Here is a 7,562-nt window from a genome sequence, read left to right as displayed (position 1 = left end):
CATTCTTTGTGACTTGTGTGACCCTGCCCATGTCCCAAAGCCTTTGACATAGTAAACTGCTCCCTCTTCCATGCATCTGTTATTGTCCAGTGTTTAAATAGCAATGCATGCTAGGTCTTCAAAGCTTCCTATCAGACTGAACACTGTCAGTCAAAATAAAATAGTCAATGTGCTCCAACGCACCACTACTGAAGGGCACCCCCAGGGTTCATTGCTCTTTTCACTATCCATTGATAACCTCCCAGAGATTTATATCACACCATCAGTAATATTTTATGTTGGTGGCTTAACTATTTACAGAACACTTCTTACCAAACAATCAAACAACAAGACCTCCTGGACATAACCAATGCATGACATGACAAACAACCAATACTCGACCCATCCAAAACAAATGTCATGCTCTTCAGAACCCATCAGAAACTTTGCTCAGTTCCCAAAGACAAGTACATTTTTGACCACAGACAGCAACCACTAGAGACCACCATGGGTTTCAAATACGTTGGTGTCTGACTCAGTCTGACCCTAGTCTTCCAACTCCACATCAAGAAAACTCAGAAAAAATCCTACTCTGGATATATCATATTTCACCCGTACTTTCCACAGCTGGCAGATAAGCCTTCCAATTGCCACTGATGCCTCTAAAAGGAATTTTTCATCTCTTCTGACAGCCTTTACCAAGATCTCACATTGTCAAGAACAAAACTCCATTGCTCTGCTCTCAAGAAGGCATAGTGGTCACCAATGCACACACGGGTCAATCTGATGCTTACATTTTTGCTATTCATACTACAAAGCCAAACTCATTCCTTGCTCTCCTCACCATTAGGGTAACAATCTATAACTGTAATCTAAACCACAACTTGCATCTGTTCTCCACTCCCCCACTACAATAAAAAATATGGCAGCTACAACTTCTCAGTCCTAGGGCCCAAACTATGGGGTGGCATTTTAAATTTCCATTATTCAACTAGCTTCCCAGGCTCCCAAAACAAACTAAAGAAACCTGCACTGAAACAAAAAAGCAGTTTCTTTGGGAATGCAAGCATTACATAAATACTCCATTTTCTTCACTCTGTCATTATATTATCTGCTTCTGATAAGTTTACACATAACCCTTCTCTTAAGTCTTACATAGCCTATCCTACACCTCCAAGGCTCTCTCTCCATTCTCCTAAACCCACCCCTCCACCCCACATTTTTTACTATTCTTAACCTCAGATGGTATTTTTTATTTATTTATTGACATTTGTTAACCGGGTTTGTCCAGCTGGGCTTGTGGCCCATTTTCAGTGGAGACCCGAGGAAAAAAGCTCCAGCAATACATTTTAAAACAAGTACAATTTTAAAAAATATTGATATAATAGCAGTTATAGCAAAACTATTCACATATGTTGGGTTACATGCATAAAGTTAAAGTTGCTTTAAAAAGAAGCTAAGTAACAATTTTACATTGATATAGTTCAATAGGTCAACAATAAACATTTTTTTGTTTGTATAAAATTGTACAAATGTATAGTAGACACATTGGAGAAAGAAGTGTAATGAGGTACCAAGTATGGTCCTTTTGAGGGTACATAAAGGGAAGGGGTACAACTATTAACCTGTCTTTTGGCTGTCTCTTACTGAATATCAGTTTATGAGTATGTTATCTTCTTATTGTTTATCTGGATGAATTTACTCCACCTTATTATTTGTATTGTTCTCATAATCTGTTATGACTTTCAGTGTAACCAATAATTCTCTTTTATTGTTTGTACTTGCTGTTCTAGGCATAGACTGAAATTAATCCAGAGTGATCAGTGCCCCATGGTGGTCAGCAAATATAAATAAAATAATAAATAATACCCTGCCCCCATGAAGAGATTTGCAGTATCTTTTGTCGTATCTCATCATTGCTAATTGTAAAGTACTACAGTAGTGTGAGAGAAATGCTGCAGTTCCCTGGGTGCCAGCACTTAGAAAATGTTGTGGTAACCTACTGGCTAACACATTTTAGAGATGTAGCTGAATGTAGGTCTCTTAACAATAACTAGTGTGGCTGCTTGAGAAACCAGGGAGGGGGTGAGAAGGAATAACTTTCTCACTCCAGGAAGGAGTGTGGCATTCTCTCTACAATATGACATATCCCTGGTGATGAGTACAGTGCTGAAATCAGGAAACAGACTGCCATTAGCATTTTGACATTAAAGGTTCATAGGTTAGTACGAAGCTAACTGCCCTTGCAAGCTATTTAAGCCTAGCCAATTATCCCTTGTGAGACTCAAACCCTGCACTTTGTGTTTGTAAGGCAAACACCTTAACCATTAGGCCATCCTCCCAACAGGTGGGGGTTAGAATCAAGTGATGTTGTGTGTGGTGATACATGTGAAGTTAGTAGTGCTGCTCACTTAAGACCATACAAAAAAATCCCATTTCATGCAGGTAGTGTACGTAACAATTGCTGCTGCTTTGCTCTGATCAACCACATCTTAACGCTTTCCAATGGTACAGTCCCACCTCTGGTAAACTGGAGCTATAGAAGCAGCCCTAGAGAGTAGCTGATGGTCAAAGGAAGGACACAAAAGGGACCAAAAATTGAACAAACCAAGTTTGCTTCTTTACCCAGTGAGTAATGTGCCCAAGTGGGCACAAGTATACATGCTGCAGGCCAAATTACTGCATGTACATAAAAATGAAAAGCATTCAAGTATTGTTACTTGTAAATAGACTGGACCCCAAACTTGTTAAAATAAGATATATGCAAATCAGTAAGTAAGCAACACATACAAACAATGTTACAATGCTTTACACTTCATATAAATAATTAAATATGTAACATCTGTTAAGAGGGTTCACTTGATTTCAGTCTGAAAATTAAAACTGAGACTAAGATAACACCTAAGCAAACATTAACATCTGCAGGATGTGAATAATAATGGACATTGTTTTCACCAAGTCTGTAGAGTGTTGGAATAAACTCATTTCATCAGTGAAGCTTAAGAGAATTGATTTATTAGTTTTTTTTACTATGATGTAACCTTCACCACAGGTCCATGGAGGACAGTGCCAGTAGTCACACACACACACACACACACACACACACACACACACACACACACACACACACACACACACACACACACACACACTCATGCTAAGCTTGTATTACACTTAAGTCCCAAAATGGTATAAACGTAAAAAGAGATTATTATAAGGTACATCACTATGTAAGCAAATATAATTACAAAAATAAATTGGCTATGCTGTTAAATAATGTAGATGTTCAGAAAAAGAATCTGTGCTTCTATGGAAAACAAACTGTGCTCTGCTCCTACTGCTGCTATATACAAATACAGCAAATAAAGAAATTTATTAGAGTTTTAGTTAAATATTTTTTATGCTCTAACTATGACATCATAGCGAAGACTGGTATGGTGACTGCATTTAAAAATAATTAAGGCAGTATGACTGTGAGGGTATGGGGGAACCAGATTTTAGAAAGTGGAAGGTGCAGAAAACTACATTCATACATTTTATAAAAACATTCCATGATAAACATATACACATTGTGCACTTTGAAGCACAACTAAGGAAACTCTTAAAAATAAACAAAAAGTGGAGAGCAAAGTAATGAACAACATCTTGAAAATAGGCTAGAAAAAGGGAAATATAGATTTTCAGTTAGTCAAATGTAAATCATTCAAACACATTTCTAAACTGCAATACATGCAAATAAAATTTAGTTGTACATATAAAACATCTTAAAAGGGTTCTCACAACACACACACACACACGCAAAGGCACACATGTCAAACAGTTAACCAGCATATTTTGTCAAAAAGGATTTTTGTCAGAAATATTGTGAAATAGCATTTTCATTATGTAGTCAATGCAGTTTAGATTTTTTTTCTTTGCTCCATATGACCTTAGAGATATAAGCATGTTTGAATGGGTTTCCAGATATGTAGATGAATTCTGAGATTCCAAGAACTTGCCAGGAAAAAAAATAACATTTCTTGGCTCAAGACCTCATGGTAGGTTATAACTACCCATTCTGCATGAAGATTAAATCCAAAAATATTGGGTCAATGTCAGTCATGAAGCCTTTTTTAAATTTTTGTAGATTGTTTGCTAATTTATTCTCTTTTTTATCTGTTCTATACTGAAATTATTTTCTTGCCTTCTGTTTCAACATTCTACCAGTTTGTTCCAGGAGAAAATTAGTTCTTATGCTTCTGTTATGATTCAGAAACGTAATGCCTTAGGCGTGCTCATTGAATTTATCATGTGAATATTTATACACCCATATCATATCAGCTCATGGAATTGATAAAGAACAAAACATAAATTTAGAATACACAATCAATCCTAATATGGAAGGCTCCTTACTGATATCATATGTATTGTGTAGCATTTTTAAACCGTTTCTAATCTTGCAATATTACTTGCCTCATATGTTCAAAAGTCTGCTCTATATTCCAATATTGGCCTCATTATACTTTTATATATGGACAAGAGAATCTCCTTACACCTGGATGAACTAGAACATAGGAAGGTTTTAATAATACCAAAACTTTCCTAATCGATTTATTCCCTTGAGGGGCAAACTTTAGCTCAGTTCAATTACAATTCCTAAATTCTCATCACAGGAATATTCCAAAATAGTGAATTTTTTAGGCCATATGGATACTTAACATTTTTATTACTTACATTCTTAATACTACACTTCTTACAGTTAAAGGTGATATTAACAATGAACATATATGCAGTTCATCAATAATTTTCTGTATGAAAGCCTGATCTCCATCTGAGTTAACTATGCTTGCTATTTTGGCAACATTTGCAAATCTGGCTGAAAAACATTTGTTTCCTATGGGAAATGTAGGCATAAACACATGAATGAGAAAAAGTCCCAGTACCATACCATGTTGGACTCCTCTTACCACATAATACTTCTGTGATTTGATTCCCTCATGAAAGGGTAACTGAAGCAATTTATTGGTGCTTATGGAGTGCAAATGACATACTCTGGCCTGCCAGGATATTCAAAACTATCCCATTATAAAGGCATAATTGACAAACTGGTAAAACTAAATAGTTACTCACATTTAATATAGAGGATAGCAATTGGTTGTTGAATAGAAAACATGTTGTTAGAATTGCAGGCACCACCTCTAAAAATAAAAAATGTTATATGTGGGCCAGCATGATGATGCAAAGGCAGGGGTCTGTTGGAACTGCTGGCACCACAGATTCAATAACAGAAGTGTGCTGCCAGTAGGGCTGGCTGGTGGGATAGGATGACATTTTTGAGGGGCAGCTCTATTGTCTTGGGAGTAGGATGAAGAAAAAGCCCAATGCATGGGTTGCTTCTGGTGGAGACTAGGAGCCTTACAGGACACCTCAAGTTGGTTTAACAATGGTGCAACATTGATTTCCTGATGGAAATGCACCACCTGCCTCAACTGTTAAAGTAATTGACCAGCTTCTGGAAGGGTAATGGCTCACATGCTTCATGCTTATCACTCTTCATCATATTTCTCACTCCACAGGTCTAACATTGACAACAACTGGGGTTGGCTTCTGGAGCCACATCTTGTGTGTCTAACAAGAAAAAACTGAGGGTTTTAGGGATAGGTGAGAGTGTGGAAGCTGTGAAGAACAGCATGAGGCTGCATGTGGGGTTTATATAGGATCAAGGAAGGAGTTAAAATATATGTCACACATGGGGGGGGGGGTCCACAAGGCATGGCTCTGCATCATCTTCTATTTCTGATTTATATTTGTGATTTGCTAGTCAATATCTCAGATGGCTAGTTAAAAAAAATTCCCTCATAAGGATGGTTAGCATAATGGTTAAAGTCTTGACTTCACAGATACAAGTTACAGAGTCTGAGTCTGACCTCTGATTATTGGCTGGGCTTGTAACTGTCTGCAGACTTATTACCTAGTATTTGCCTGTGAACTAGGGGTTGCTATTCAAACATCCATCGACAGGAATGTCTTCATGATGGGCTGAAATATGTAAACAACTGGTGCAAGGACAACGGCCTTAAACTAAATGGTAAAAAGTATAATAAAGTCCACTTTGTTATAACAAATAATTCCATACCACTCCACTTAGGTGTCACAGCTCTTAAGAATAACACTCTCATTACATACTGTACATAGTTATGAAGGACTTCCAGTCCTTTGATCATTATTTGTCTACTGCAGTTAAAATATCATTCCCACTGACACAACTAATAATTAAAGGAATCGCATTATTGAATGTAATGAACCCCTTTGGTATGTATCTATCAAAGTACATCACTTAACTGGAGAAAACACAGAGGTTCCTAAAAGAAAATCTCAAGGTCCTCACATATCTTAGTAACCTAGACTGATTAGCTGCCCTCTCCCTGTGTTCGGTTTCTAATAAACTCATCAGCAGTGATATATGTTTGGCCTTCTGGACCATGAAGGACCCTTAGTTTCTAGACCTACTATATATGCATAGAATTAGTGGTCCCTCAAGTACAAATGGGCAGCAGTTTCTATCGACAAATTAATAGGAAATTATCATAGCACATTATCCACCTTTGAAATAAACTACCCTTATTTATTATGTAATGTAGCAATCTAGCTGCAAACAAGACTCACCTCGGCAGTTAGATTGGCACTCATAAATTATCCTTAGATTTATCTTCTGTGGCCATCCTTGAGACAGGTGAGAACTTATGATGTTGAGCATTTTGGATAGGCTGAACATGGTCTGTTGACTGACGGCTACGAATTTCTAAATCTGTAACACAAAATCTGTATTGGCAACCGCACAAAGAATAATACTGGCATATAAATGAGAAGGCGTTGTGAAGATTATAGTTCGAACAGCGAATAGGAACAACAAGACTGACACAGCAAATGAGCAAAATTGTTTCTAGGACTGTGCCAGTACAGTACACTTAAAGACATGGCAGCTGGAAAAGACGTAAATCAATTAAGAAACATTCAGCAATTAGATGGTATAAAGCCGCCTATGTAACAGGTGAGAGAGGAAGAACCAACTGACGCACAACATAATACCACAACCAACACATATGGAAAACCAGCTTTTTGAAGATGGTTACTTACAGAGATTGATGACCAAACTATCAAAGGATGACAGGTCATAGTTTTGTTCAAAAAGGATACATGATCAAAGTCAAGTAACATCACTGTTGATTGAAACAGTGGGGCTGCTACACTGTTAGTGGAGAACATTCATAATGTGCCTACTCTGGCCACTGTTCAAAGCACAGGGCAGCCACAAAGAGGCTTTCCTGACAACACGAAAAGAGTCCTTCAAAAGCTAAATTAAAAATGGGACAGTATATTGTTTTTTATTAAAAAAGTGCAGTCAAGTAAATAATGAGAACTAAAAAATTCCCTTAGTCTTTATTTGCAAAACTTTGGACACTTTTTTCCATAGTATGTTGTGTAGCTCTCTGATCTATTAACATCTTATAGAATGTTCAGTTATGACATCTGAATAGCTTATACCTTTAAAGGGCTTGATATTACATTCTGCCTTATTAACTGTATATTAACCTTGTAGACAA

Source organism: Protopterus annectens, chromosome 7.part0 (assembly GCF_019279795.1).
Source record: "Protopterus annectens isolate FY-2018-M chromosome 7.part0, PAN1.0, whole genome shotgun sequence".
Taxonomy (NCBI): domain Eukaryota; kingdom Metazoa; phylum Chordata; order Ceratodontiformes; family Protopteridae; genus Protopterus; species Protopterus annectens.
Note: the sequence above shows the minus strand (reverse complement) of the source record.